Raw genomic sequence first — 13,004 nt, forward strand, 5'->3', positions numbered from 1 at the left:
AATGCAAAATGATCTTATAGTTCTGGAGGTCTGAAGTCTCAGGTTGGCAGGGCTGCATCTCTTTGCCTTTTCCAGCTTCTAGAGGCTGCCCACAGTCCTTGGCTCATGCCCCTTTCCTCCACCTGCAAAGCCAGCAATGCCCAGTCGAGCTAGGTGCTCATCCTGCCGGGGACAGCAACATGCCAACAGTTAATTAACAAAGAGTGATTCTTATAATAATAACAATACTGTCAACATTTCCCTCATACTTACTCTGTGCCAGACACCAGACACTTTACGTGAAGCATTCTTTTCTCACAATGATCCCATGAATGTACATTCTACTTTTATCACCAGTTTACAGGTAAGGAAACTAAGGCTCCAGGGGCCTTTAGTGTTCCCATCAGTCCTGAGCACAGTCCTTTGCAGAAACCTTCCAGATCTTCCTCTCCCTCCTCCTCCTCATTACTAGGCCCAGCATCTTAATCTCACGGTGGCCTCTGTTCTCTGTCCTCAGCTCTAAGCCCACTGTCACCTGCCCACGTCCTACACCCCCTCCACTTCCCCTTCTGGGAGCCTGTGGTCCAGGTTGAGACCAGGTCCAAACCTGAGCTTCCTGCAAAGTCACAGAGACCTTTTCCTTTCAGTCAGGGAAGCATGACTGAAACCTGTGGCCCCAGGGTGCTGTCCTGGTGTCACCAGGTGTAGGTCAGCCATGGACTGTCCACATTGCAGCAATACCAGCCTGTGCCAGCAGTCAGCGGCTCAACTCCAAGACCGGGAAGTCCTGGGAGAAGACAGAGGAGGGACAGAGTCTTCTATGTTCACACCTGGTGGGGTCACTGACCTCTGGGAACATGAGCCCCAGCCTGGGGTGTCCCTCGGAGTCTCCCTCCCTGTGTGTGGACAGGTGGGGGCAGCCTAGGGCCGGGACTGCCTCTTGCTCCCGAAGGGCCCAGGTTTTAGTCGGTGTTGTTCCAGGTCTTCAGCACATGACCCTCCTCCTCTTCTTCTTCTTCTTCCTACCAGGAGCTCATTTCCATTGCTATTTTCTTTTTTTTAAAGACAGAATCTTGCTGTGTTGCACTGGGTAGAGTACAGTGGCGTCATCTGCAACCTAAAACTCCTGGGCTCAAGCGATCCTGCCACCTGGGCCTCCCAGAGTGCTAGGATTACAGGCATGAGCCACCACGCCCAGCCCTCCATCACTATTTCTCATGTTCTTTTTCTCACTTAAAGGCTGCATTATAGGCTTCTTTCCCACAAGATGCACTGGCTGAGCAACTTGGACCCTGGAGAGGTCAGGCTACAGCTTGGCCACTCCTGAGGGCACAGGCCTGGATGCTGAAGACACTGGGGACACCCCACCCCTACAGAGCCTGGGCTTTAGGAAAGGACCACTAAGTCCCCAGCCTGATCCTGGCCAGCTGCCAGCTCTGCCTCCACCCAGTCCCCTCCCAGGGCCTGGGCGCTGGGTCTAGAACCCAGTTGGGGTGAGTAGATGCCACAGGCCTGGTGGTCTGGGGGAGACACGGGCTGGGGGCCCATAGAGTAAGAGGCAGCAGGAAGTGTCCATACGGCTGAGGGGGTGCACAGCTGTGGGTGAGGCACGGCCCACTGCCCTGCTGTGCAGCTGCAGGCCCCGCTCCCGCCCTCTGTGGGCCTCAGTCTCCTCACCTGCACGGTGGGCACGGTTATGCTCCCGGCACACAGGGGATGGCCCATGAATGGAGGGGACATGAAGCGATGAGAAGGATTGTGCCCAACAGCAGACGGAGCCGGTCAGAGTCGGTGAGGCAGGACTGACGTGGGCAGGGCCAGGGCTGCCTTCCTGGAAATGCTCAGGGCCATCAGAGGAGGGAAGCTCTGAGCCTGACGTCAGAACCAGAGTCCTGGAGACAGATAAAGTCATCTCTGTAATGCTCTGGGGTGGCCAGCTGCTGGTGTCACTGGCTCCTTCCCATGTGTCTTTATTTCTGCCCATGGTCAGCCCTGAGATGACGCAGTGAGCTCACTGCCCAGTTGCCTACTGCAACCCACATGCAGTCATTACAGCCAAGCTCCATCATCTACACAGCCACCAGTTAACAAGTGTGTGATTTATGCAACAGTGGCTCACACGTTCTGAGATGATTTTAGTGATATGTCATCATTTATTATAGCCATAGTTTACTCAGTCATTCTCCTAAGGCATGGTTAGGTAGATTTACTTTTTTGCCACCATGAAGTAGCCGGCTTTGGTTGTTTTTATATTCGTGAGTTTTTATTATGGTGTTCTGTGTGTAACACTGTTTTGAGTACTTCTTGTAGGGCTGGTCTTGTCTTGGTGAATTCTCTGAGCCTTTGCTTGTCTGAGAATGTCTTTATTTCTCCTTCATATATGAAGCTTAGTTTTGCAGGGAAAAAGATTCTAGGGTGAGCATTGTTTTGTTTCAGAAGAGTGAGAATGGGGCCTCAGTCTCTCCTTGCTTGTAAAGTCTCATTAGAGAAGTCTGGTGTTATTCGAATTGGCTTTCCCTTGTATGTCACTTGCTTCTTTCATCTTACAGCTCTTAGAAGGGCCTCTTTAGTTGATATTTTGGTCAGTCTGATGACTGCATGTCGTGACGTCTTCCTGTTTGCATTGAATCTCCCAGGGGTCCTCTGAGCTTCTTGAACTTGTATATCGAGATTTTGAGCAAAGCCTGAAAAATTTTCCTCTATTATATCTTCAAATAGCTTGTCCAACCCTTGGGTGTTGTCCTCTTCCCCTTCTGGTAACCCTATGACCCTCACATTAGGTTTCTTCATATAATCCCACATCTCTTGTAGGCTTTGCTCTTTTCTCTTGTTTCTCTGCTCTATCTCTGTGATGGTTTTATTTAGTTGGAGCGTGTTATCTTCAATCTCTGAGATTCTTTCTTCTGTTTGATCTACCCTGTTCTTGAGACTTTCCACTGTATTTTGTAGTTCCCTGAATTGAGTCTTCATTTCCAGGAGTTTGGTTAAACTTTTCTTCATTGTGTCTATTTCTTTAGTGAACTTTTCTTCTAGGTCCTGGAGGCTTTTTGTGGTTTCTTTGTGTTGGTTATTGAGTTGTTGTTGCAGCTGGGTGAGTGTTCTTATAATCCCCATACGAAATTCCTCTTCTGTCATTTTGGTTGCCTGATTTGGGTTGGTGTCTGTTTCTAGGGGGCTGGGGCTCCTTTTTGGGTGTGTGTATTCCGTTTGGTTCTTCATATTTCCTGAGTTCCTTCGCTGATTTCTTCCCCTGTTGATCAGTTGTTGTTTCTTTCCTTTAGGTTTTTGTTTGGGTATTCACACACCTTGTTTAGTTTCTGAGCCGTTAGGTGGTGTCTGTGGGTGAGATTCGACCACTCCCTGTATAATGAGTCAGTGGGTGCCCTGAAAAGGCTGTGCAGGATGCTGTCCCTGTCAGTAGGTGGCGCTTGCTTGGAGGAACAGGCTATGCTCTTGTTTTTGTGTCCTGTTATCAGCTCTTGTTCTGGGCAGAGCTGGGTTGGGTAAGCCTGTCCTCAGGCACCACCAATGCCGTTAGCAGGGGTCAAAGTTCTGTTCTCTGCTTCCAGGAAAAGCTGTCAGGGCGGTGCTGGAATGGTCCCTCTCAGCCAGAAAGTCTGCTTGTGGGGGTGGGCCTGTCTGAGACCCGCAGTCTGGAGTGGGCCTCGCTTCTTTCCACCCTCCCCAACTCCGCAGCTACTCCTGGGCCTCTGCCAGCAGGCCAGACCACACGTCACCAGGCCTCCCTGGATTGTGATGCCGGCGGGGAGGTTCCCTGCGCAGAAACGCTGCCTGGGCTGGGCGCACGGCCTCCATTTGGTGGGAGGGTTGCCCTCTAGGATGCTGATCTGCCCCTGGAGGCACACACACCTCAGCAGGCTGTTCACAAATATCCCTTCTGTGCCCTGGGCAATGATAGACCTTGGTGCACGGGATCTGGTCTGCAGGTCTGACCTCTGGGTCCCAGAGTTCAAACTGCATCCCAACCAGGGAGAGGAGTGCCGGTCCCAATTCACCCACAGGGAGCCCAAGCTGTGTCTGTGTCTCTCAGCCTCTGAGTTGGCACCGTTCTCCTGGGAACACCGTGCCAGCAGCACCTGGGAGGGCTGGCGGGTAGGGAGCTCACAGTCTGAGTTCCCCTTAGTCAGCTGCAGGGTCCCAAAAGGGAAGGTCCTGTTTCCTGGAGATGCCTCCGGCTGGTGGCTGTATTGTCTCTCTGGGCAGCCGCAGGTAGGGACGGCGGAGGGGAGGAGGAGGCAATATGGAGCCTGCTGCACGGCTCAGGTCTGTGCACACGGAGGTGCCGGGAGAGATTTGGGAGTCTAGTGCAGCGTCCACTACAGGCTCACTGCTGGCTGGCGGCGGCCATCTCTGGGCTGGTGTCCACAGGTCTCTCCACCCGCTGGGGAGCCCTCCAGCAGTCCCAAATGCAGGGGAGGGGAAAGGTGATTTATCCACCTACCCTTCCCTCTGGTCTCAGCTTCCAGTTCTCCTCCGCAGTTCTCCTCCTCCCGTGGAGTCTCTCAGGGTCTCAGGTACCCCTCCTTCCAGCCATCATCTGCTGTATGCTCGCCTTCTTGCTTCTTTTTTCTAATTTCTGCTAGAATCTGTCTTTTCTGCAGAGACACTCTTTCTGGCGGTGTTTCTCATCCGCCATCTTGATCCTCCTCTATATTTGGATTTATGTGTGTACCATTTTATCATTTGTTTTCTGTTTCTTCTCTGTGTTTCATTTATTTGTGCTTTTTTGCTTTCTATTGGGTTATTTGAACATTTTTCAGTATTACTTTTTAATTTATCTATTGTGGGTTTTTTTTGACAATTCACTGTACACATTTTATTTACAGTTTTGTACACTGTCTTAAAATGAATGGGACCACTTTTCTACTTGAGCCATTTTTAACCAAAGCAAAATAACCTAAGTAATACAAAGTGTTAAAATACAGCATAAAGATACAAAAACAGACATAGTAATTCTAGTTTAGGAATGTAATTATGATGTTACTTTTTTATAATCCACAATTATATTTAGGAAATCACACAAACATAGATCACTGATTTGAATGAAATGCATAAATTTGTAGCAAAGCTTGGTAGTTACAAAAAAGAAACAAAATTACCAAAGAATGCACAAAATTAATGTTTATTCCACCTTTGTGCCATATTCCTCTATCCTTCACCAATGTTACATGAGGAAAAAAACAAAAGCAAAACAAATGAAAAACTGAAATCAGAATCACTAATGTTATCAAGTAGGGAAACAAATAAATTAAAATCTAGCAGCCATCAGCAAGAGTACAGCAAAGACACTGCTGTAAAAAGAAACAAAGAAAAATGCTAGAAAACTGTATGCATCATACTCTTTCAAACCAGCAAAATATGCTCCTGCATATAATGGAACATAAACAGAACTTCTTTCCTGTAAGGTATAGAAATGCAAATTGTTTTTTGAATATTGTGGATGGGTAAAATGTGTTTGTAATGGTAATTCTACTAAACTATTACAGAGTGGGCCAGGAGCACATTAATGGATTCTGGGGACGATGTGTACTGTAATTCTTTGATTGGGATAGTGGACACTCTAGCCAAAATTAAAAAAAAAAATATGAACACAGAAGTACAAGACAAAGGTGAATGAGACTTCTCTTATATCTTAGCAATATTTAGATGGAAATCAAATTTAAATGCAGTCCACTCTGCTTTTGAAGAGGGTTTGGTTCAGCTCCCAAATCTCGATTGCTTGATGCAGTCTCCTATGAGAATACTCAGAAGGTGTCTTCTTAAATAACAAACCCATTTTTAGTGGTGGAGCCGCTCTTAGTAGCTGTGTCTCCATGGGACTGATAACCAATCACTATCTTTGGAGGAAGTCCTAACCTTTCCTTGTATACCCTCTCTATATGTGTAACAGCTTCTCTGTTTTCACATTCAGTAGTCCATATTGCTATCTTATCACCTTTAGCTCTAACATTAACAACAGTTCCACATACGTCATCACTGTAGTAATCAAAAGATTCTCCAATAAGGCACAGCAGTGTCTCTAGCCAAAAGTGATCGAGGTCACTTCGTCTCTGCTGTTTGTTCAATGTAATTAGCCTTTGTCTTCCCCGTTTGTTTTTCTCATCTTCCCACATGGGCTTAATACCATCCTTAAAAAGTGAGTAGTCACAGCCAGGCATTAAATTACTAGACAACTGGATATGGTTGTACAGAGCCCAAAAGTCTTCAACAGTATCAAACTTAGAAATCAGCCGGTTTGCTTGCCAAGTTTTGCTTTTATCATTTTTAAAAAAACAGAGCGCCCATCTGTTCTGTACAGGATGTTTAATATAGTGTTCTGGGTTAGCAACCTCCTGATTAGATTCTGTTTTCTCCTCTTCTGTAGGCGGGGGATTAGTAGTAGGGGTGGTTTCTGGTTCCACAGTCGCCATCTTAGATCCATCTCTATCTGTTGTGTTTTGACTGTATCTTTTTATATACTTTTTAATGTGATTCATCTAGGAATTAAAATATACATACTGAACTCTTCATAGATTACTTAAATATTTTACTATTTCACATGAAATATAAAAACCTTACTAACATATAAGTCCCTTTAGTCTTCCCCTCTTCATATTATAGTTATCTTATACATTATTAATATATCTACATACATTGAAGCCCCATCAGACAGTGTATTAATTTTTAATTTTTGCTTTCAATCCTCAAATAGTTTTAATTAATTTAAATGGGAAAGTATAGTGTATTATATTTGGTCAAATATTTACCATTTCTGTTGCGTTTCCTTTACTCCCAATGTTCTAAGTTTCCTCTAGTATCATTTTCCTTCTGTCTGAGGAACTTTCATTGCAGTTCATTTTTTTAGAGACAGAGTCTCACTCTGTCACCCAGGCTTTCACCCTATCATAGCTCACTGTAACCTTGAATTCCCAGGTGCAATCAATTCTCCTGCCTTAGCCTCCTGAGTAGCAGGGACTACAGGTGTGCACTATCATGTGCCAAGCTAGTTTTGTTTTTATTTGTAGAGAGGAGGTCTTGCTGTGTTGCCCAGGCTGGTCTTGAACTCCTGGCCTCAAGCAATCCTCCCATCCTGGTCTCCTGAAGTGCTGGGATTACGTGTGTGACCTGTCTTGCCCAGCCAGGGCATGGATTTCTTTGGGTCTACTCTGTTTGGGGTTTACTGAGCTTCTTAAATCTGTAGGTTTATCTTACCAAATTTATGGAGTTTTCAGCAATTATTATATGAGATATATATATTTTAAATCACCATACTTTCACTTCTCCTTGGATTCTGATGATGCGAATGATAGATGTTTTATTTACTATTTTCTCACAAGTCCTTGAAGTTCCATTCATTTTCTTTTTTTTTATTTTAGCCTATTATGGGGGTACAAGTGTTAAGGTTACGTATATTGCCCATGCCCCCCCGCCCCCTCAAGTCAGAGCCTCAAGCGTGTCCATCCCCCAAACGTTGCACATCTCACTCATTTATTCATTTTCTTTTTTTAGGAGGAGATGGCCTCGGCCTAATCTTTTTAGTCAAAGAAATATTCTGTCTGATATACAACTTTATATAATTATTAATATATAGCACAAACTGTGTAGTAACAATAACCTTGGTTTAATCTCCTTTATTACAATATCAAGAAAAAAACCCACATTTACTAACTTTAACTTCCTTGCTCTCCTTTTACCCTAATAACATGTGTTAGTCAACCAAGTAAAGACAAGATTGTGAGATCAAAGTCCCTACCAATGGGATAAGACACAGCCCTAGGTCTGTGTTAGGGATTAAAAAAATTCCCTGTAGTGCTTTGCTGGTTGGCTACTTTGTTGCCACTATGTGTCCTTCTGATTAGAGATAAAGATTTTGCCTTGCTGAGATAATTTACAGTGTCTGATTGTTTTCTTAACAACATCGCGGGTTACTTCCAACAATTTGTGGGCTCATCTGGGATAGCCCATTCCCTTTGGAAGGAAGACTCAATCCCTGCTCCTGGGGGAGACACGTCCTACTATCTCATTTTGGCAGCCCTTGGGATCCAGGTGGTCGAGACTCCCCAAAGTGGTAAATGAACTCGGGCTCTCGGCAACACAGGGAAAAAGGCCTGAGCAGGAACCATGGTGACCAGGTAACTCTGCACAGGTTAAGGTAAGAAAAGTTGTGGGGGCAATGAAGAATTTCCTTCGTGGTCGGGACATTCTGGTGTGTGTGACTGGCACGTGCCTTGGGCATGAAGCAATTGTGAAGTCCTGATCCATGGATCTGTGGCTGCATCATAAAACTGAATGCGGTATCTACTCTTTTTTTTTTTTTTTTTTTTTTGAGACAGAGTCTCGCACTGTTGCCCGGGGAAGACTGCTGTGGCATCAGCCTAGTTCACAGCACCCTCAAACCCCTGGGCTCAAGCGATCCTCTTGCCTCAGCCTCCTGAGTAGCTGGGACTACAGGCATGCACCACCATGCCTGGGTAATTTTTTCTATAGATATATGTTTTAGTTGTCCAGCTAATTTCTTTCTATTTTTAGTAGAGATGGGGTCTCGCTCTTGCTCAGGCAGGTTTCGAACTCTTGACCTCGAGCAATCCTCCTGCCTCGGCCTCCCAGAGTGCTAGGTTTACAGGTGTGAGCCACCACGCCTGGCCTAGTCTTGAACTAGATCCTTGTCATGGGTTTATACCAACAGGCCAATGTCAAGAGGAGCCTAAATTCCCGGAAGGGAAGCGGCTGAAGACGGATGAAGCAGAAGTCAATAGTATAAGAAACCTCCAGGAGTGGGGGTTGAACCTCTAGACTAGGACACACACACACAGCCAGGAAGCTGGGATTTGAAATAACACAAGTAAGAAAATCTCTAGAGAAAATAAAAACAAAAATAAAATTCCCCCTGATAGCTGCTAGGACTAATAAATGGTAAAATATTGTTGTTTCATTCAGACACAAGAACCTATTCTCAAACTCCCTTTCTCTTGGCCTGAGTCCGAACTTGGGAATGCCCGTTTTCTGGCCAGATCTCTAGGTCTTGGTTTGACTCAGATTTCAGAGATGCCTTATATCTGATCAGTACATCAGGTAATCTAGTGGGGGACGCCTCACTCAGACTCTCAGTGTCTCAATGTATGACTATTCCTAAAGTCCTCCTCCTTTTCTTTCTTCTAGTTGCCATCGGACGCAACATTACATTACATGACAATGAAATTTGGCCTGAGAATGGATATCTTAATTATAATGCCATTCTGCCACTCAGCCCTATGTTACTGCTGGCACAGCAAGGGGGTGTAAAGTTCTCTATGTTCAGTCTTTCTTTAAACTTACTAGAAATCCTAATCTTCACTCTGCCTGCCACATGTTACTTCTTACTCCTAAACCTCTCACTCTCTTCACTTTCCAGATAAGATTTCTCTTTCTACTTCCCCCTGTCCCTCCTCCTTCTTCTTCTCCATCTCCACCACTCTTGACTGGCCACACTTGCCAAGGCTGGCCAGGCTCCTTCCCTGCCTGTACACCAACTCCCTCGGGAGGCTGCAGGGTCAGAAGGCATTGTAAATTATTCAAAACCAGGATAATAGTCCAGTTTTTCCCTTTCATGACTGTCCTCTTTACTACTTAGACCTTTACACTCAGGAGGGATAATCCATCTTAAAAATGCACTTCATCTCTCTGTTAGCCCCAATATTTGACATAAACTCCAAAAACTTACAAAGGGGCCTCAGACTCCACAAGTGGAAAGTTAAAAGTGGCCTTCAAGGTCTTTGATAAGACTTTGATTGGATGGGGAGAGACAAAACGAAAAAGAGAAAATGGGACTGATACAGTCCCGAGAACAAAAAAAAAAAAAAAAGAAAAAAAAAAAAAGAAAAGCTTTTCAAATAGTGGCTGCCACTACAAAAGAGTTTTTCAGAGACGGAGATACCCTGAAGGCTAAGGGAAGAAGACACCAAGACCATGTCCTTCTCTGGGAAGTATACCTTGCTTCCGCTAAAACCAATTGGATATCTGGAGAAAATGTACCAGGGAGCAGAGCTTGGGGCCAAAATTGACAGTACTCTCTGAGCCGACATCTTCAGATCCAACAGTACTCTCTGAGCCGACATCCACAGATCCACTGGAACCGCTTCAGTCTAATGGACATGTCCAACTTTGAAACAAGTTCAATGGGGTCACACTGGAATGGCCAAGCCTTAGGGTAACTCTCTGTTATGAGTAAACATATTGACTTTAGTAAACACTGGAGCCACCTACTCTACTCTCCCTAAATTTTCATGATCTCTATTTCCCTCTCCTATTTCCATCATCAGAGTGTTGGAAGTAGATGCAGTATCATTAAGAAAACAGTCAGACAGTGCAAATTGTCTTGGCAAGGCAAAATCTTTACTTCTGATTAGAAGGGCGCATAGCGGCAGCAAAAGCATCCAGGCAGCAGCATGATGCAGGGAAGTTTTTCACCCTTTTATCTCTAATGTAGACCTGGGGCTGTGACTAATCTCATTGGTAGGGACTTTGACCTCACAATCTTGCCCTTACCCTATTGGCCAAGGCGTGTTGTTGGGGTAAAAGGGAGAACAAGGAAGTTAAAGTTAATAAATGTGGGGGTTTTTTTTGGTATTGCAATAAAGGAGATTAAACCAAGGTTATTGTTATTGTACAGTTTGTGTTATGTGCTAATAATAACGTAAAGCTGGATATCAGACAGAATATTCCTTTGGCAGAAAAGATTAGGCTGAGTTCATCTCCTCCTCCAGGAGTGAAAGATAAAATACAAACTCCCTAGGGACAAGATGGCGGATGAGAAAAACCTCCAGAGTGTCTCTGCAAGAAAGACAGATTTTAGAAGAAAGTGAAAAAAAAAAATAAACAGGCAGACAAACATAGATGGGATGAGGGTTGAAATGAAGGGTTCCTGCAAGTACAGGAGATTCCACGGGAAGAAGTTGCGGAGGAGAACTGGAAGGAGAAAGGCCCCTGAGAGGCTTGGAGACCAGTGACAAGGGTAGGTGGAGCGGTTAAATTTCCCTTCCCTTACATCTTGGACTGCTGGTGGGCTCCTGAGCAGTTGGAGAGACCTGCCAACACCAGATGGCCACTGCCAGTAAGCAGTGAGCCTCTGGCAGATAGGGCACCAGGCTCCCAGCTCTCTTGAGGCACATCCCCGTGCAGACCAGAGCTGATCGGCAGGTGCCATATTGCTGCATTCTCCCCTTTCCTTCCCTACCCCAGGCAGCCAAGAGAGACAATTTAGTCACCATGTGGAGGCATCTGCAAGGAACAGGACCTTTCCTTTTGGAGTCCTACAGAGGACTGAGGGGTACTCAGACTGTGAGCTCCCTACCTGCCAGCACACCCAGATGCTGCTGGCCTGGTTACTCCAGGAGAGCAGGGCAAATCCCGAGGTGGAGACACATTGATCCAGCTTGGGCACACCATGGGTGACTTGAGACCAGCATTCCTCTCCCTGGCAGGGTCAGGGATTGATCTCCAGGGCTCAGGGGACATCCCTGCCGACCAGATACTGCACACCCAGGTCTCGATTGCATTGCCTGGGGCACAGAAGGGATATTTTTGAACGAGCCTACTGAGGTGTGTGTGCCTTTAGGGGCAGATCAGTGTGCTTGAGGGGCAACCCTCCTCCCACGGGAGGGCTGTGTGCCCAGCTCAGGCTGGGATCCTGAGCAGGGACCCTCCTGGCTCACATCACAGCTGGGGAGATCTATTAGCTTGAACTCCTGCATGCTGGCAGAGGTCCAGGACAAACTGCAGAATAGGGGAGGATGGAAAGGAGCAAGGCCTGCTCTAGATTGCAGGTGTCAGCCTCACCCCCAAACTCAGACTTTTTGGTTTACTGGTGCCATTTCAGCCCCTCCCTGGCAGCTTTGCCCAGAAGCAGAGAACAGAACTTTGACCCCTGCTAATAGCATTTGTGGTGCTTGAGGACAGGCTTACTCAATCCAGCTCCGCCCAGACTCACTTTCCCACCTGACCCCACTGAGGTGGAGAGCAAAGACACACCTGGAAGTCCCAAGTCACTACCCACCACTTGAGTCACTGAGTGCCTCTCCAGAAGAACAAGAGCAGGCTACAGGACCCAAAAAACAGCACTGAAGCCTGCTCCTCCCAGCAAGTGCCACATACTAACAGAGAGGTTATTCCACACACCCTTTAAGTGCATCTACTGACTCATTATACAGGGTGTGGTCGAATCTCACCCACAGACACCACCTACTGGCTCAGAGATTAACAGGGTGTGTCATTATACAAATGAAAATCTACAGGTAAAAAGCAATAGCTGATCCAGATGAGAAGGAATCAGCAAAATAACTCTGGAAGTATGAAGAATCAAACGGACAGCACACCCACAAAGGGAATACCAGCTCTCTAGCAATGGACATCAACCAAATTCAGAACACTAAAATGATAGAAGATGAATTTCGAACATGGATTGTAAGAAAACTCAATGATATGCAAGAAAAAATGGATAACCAACACAAAGAAACCACACACAAACACACACACACACACAAAATCCAGGACTTGGAAGAAAAATTCACTAAAGAAACTGAAATATTAATATTAAAGAAAAATCAAACAGAACTTCTGGAAATGAAGAATTTATTTGATAAATTACAAAACACAGTGGAAAGCCTCAAGAACAGGGTAGATCAAACAGAAGAAAGAATCTCAGGGATCAAAGATAACACCTGTCAATTAAATAAGTCAGTCACACAGATAGAGCAGAGAAATAAGAGAAAAGAGCAAAGCCTGGGGGGAGGATCAAGATGGCGGACGAGAAACACCACCAGACAAAGTGTCTCTGCAGAAAAGACAGATTCTACTAGAAATTAGAAAAAAGAAGCAAGAAGACGAGCATACAGAGGACGGGGGTCGAAAGGAGAGGTACCTGAGACCCCAAGAGATTCCACGGGAGGAGTTTGCGGAGGAGAACTGGAGGCTGAGACCACCGGAGCAGCCCCGAGACCAGCGGGAAGGGTAGGTGGCTCAGTCAACTTTCCCCTCCCCTGCATCTGGGA

The 13,004-nt window shown here is 45.9% G+C and overlaps 1 pseudogene; it reads right to left on the reverse strand.

The window, feature by feature from the left end:
* Positions 1 to 5,156: 5,156 nt before the first annotated feature.
* On the reverse strand, positions 5,157 to 6,417 carry LOC105856422 (eukaryotic translation initiation factor 4E pseudogene; annotated as a pseudogene).
* Positions 6,418 to 13,004: the final 6,587 nt, after the last annotated feature.

This window comes from Microcebus murinus, chromosome X, assembly GCF_040939455.1.
Source record: "Microcebus murinus isolate Inina chromosome X, M.murinus_Inina_mat1.0, whole genome shotgun sequence".
Lineage (NCBI taxonomy): Eukaryota > Metazoa > Chordata > Mammalia > Primates > Cheirogaleidae > Microcebus > Microcebus murinus.